This window comes from Galeopterus variegatus, unplaced genomic scaffold (assembly GCF_000696425.1).
Source record: "Galeopterus variegatus unplaced genomic scaffold, G_variegatus-3.0.2 Scaffold689, whole genome shotgun sequence".
NCBI lineage: Eukaryota > Metazoa > Chordata > Mammalia > Dermoptera > Cynocephalidae > Galeopterus > Galeopterus variegatus.
In genome coordinates, this window is record NW_007726800.1 from 92,621 (window position 1) to 94,569 (window position 1,949).

The window sequence follows — 1,949 nt, forward strand, 5'->3', positions numbered from 1 at the left end:
CCACCTTTTCTCCCAGCATCTCCACAAAGGAGGGCAAAGTGCACATCAAAAACACGAGCAGGCCCTCCAAATTCCCGTAACCCTCTGGCCACATACTCTGGTTTATCTAGCTCGGCCGTAAGTAGTTTCCACTAGTCTCACTGCCGTGTCCTGTGTAGTCGGCGTTCACTGTTTGGAATAAATGAAGTTTCGGGAATCACCGCTGCTGCCGTCAACATGTCAGTCCCAAGCACACTCATGAAACACCCACCCATCCAGTCTATGGCTGGGGCCATCCCGGTTGACAATAAGAAAGGTGAGATTTCGGTGGAGAAAGGGAGGGTGACACGTTATGTGTCTAGAAGGAGCCCAGACTATGCCCCTGTGGAGTCCTCAGATGAGGAGGATGAAGAATTTCAGTGCATTAAGAAAGCCAAAGGACAAGAAGCAGAGCCCGAGGAACAGGAAGAGGATTCATCCAGCGACCCCTGGCTGCGGCATTTCCAGAACCATGTGAATGAAGACGTGGGAGAGAGATAGGCTCGACCTCGGGAAACAGTGGAACCTGAAGTGGCAGGAGAAGGTGACTCGGAAATAGAAGGTGGTGCTTGGCGCGTGGAACGAGGAGGTAGCCGTGGAGGAGAGGAAGAAACTGAGGAGGAGGAAATGGAGTGGCACCGTGGCACGATGCGTCAGCGGGCACAGCAGAGAACAAATGAAGCGCTGGGAGTCAGGGAGGTGGGGGGTGAGGGGCGCTCTGGGCAGGATCCAGAACCAGAGTCTGAGCACAAAGAGCACACAGACAGCGAAGGTGAGATGGAGCCTCCTCTTCAGCCGGTCTTCATGCGAAAGAAGGACCAGGTGACAGTTCAGGAACGTGAGGCCGAGGCCTTGAAACAGAAGGAGCTGGAACAGGCAGCAAAACGCATGGCTGTGGAGAGGCGCAAATACACACCTAAGACTGTAGGAGAGGAGACCGAGAAGGAGCTGGAGGGGAACACGCGGCCCCTGGTGGCACTGGCTGCACTCAGTGCTGATGATGAACATGATGAGGAGCAATAGGAGGCATGGAAAGTTTGGGAGCTACAAAGAATCAGGAGGGACAGAGAAGTGGAGATGCATTTGAGAAGGAGAAAGCAGAGACTGAACGCATGCGAAACCTGACTGAGGAACACAGGCGAGCTAAGCTTCGGGCAAATGGCAGAGTCATTACCAACAAAGCTGTCATGGGCAAATATAAGTTCTTCCAGAAGGATTATCACCAGGGTGCCTTCCTCATGGATGAAGGAGTATGCAAGAAGCACCTACCCTGGAGGATCATTTCAACAAAACTATTCTTCCCAAAGTCATGCAGTTCAAGAACTTTGGACGCTCTGGTCATACCAAATACACCCACCTTGTGGATCAAGACACTACCTCCTTCGACTGCGCATGGGGCCAAGACAGTGCCCAGAACACAAAGTTCTTTAAACAGAAGGCAGCTGGGGTACGAGATGTATTTGAGTGACCATCTGCCAAGAAGTGGAAAACTACCTAGAGTCCAACTACTTATTCTTCCAGCTATGGGACACAAGAGGAATTCTCCACATCTGGTCCTTGACTGGCTTTTACCATTATTTTTACATGGCCCCAGTCTCCAGCCTACTGGGCCTACTGCCATACTTGTGATACTGGGTACCCCAGTCTTTGGAGGTGCTTTGTGAGGTTTGGACTCATGCTGAGAAACCCACAGAAAAGCACTATCCAAGTAGGATTAAAGGCTTCCCGCTTAAAACTATTTCTGAGAAATTTTAGGTTTCATCGCTACTGTGGCTTCCCATATTTATTTGGGACTGTTCTGAGTTTCTTTTTCCAGCCCCTTAGTTTGGGTCAGAAATGTGGGCATGTAAGTAGCCAATGCATTATTACTTCTACCTTAGGGTTTGTAGTGGATTGAATTAGGTCCCCCCAAAACTCAATGAAGCTTGAAT

General features: G+C 50.4%; 1 pseudogene; it reads left to right on the forward strand.

Moving 5' to 3' along the window:
• Positions 1 to 216: 216 nt before the first annotated feature.
• On the forward strand, positions 217 to 1,516 carry LOC103589468 (annotated as a pseudogene).
• The last annotated feature ends 433 nt before the right edge of the window (positions 1,517 to 1,949 follow it).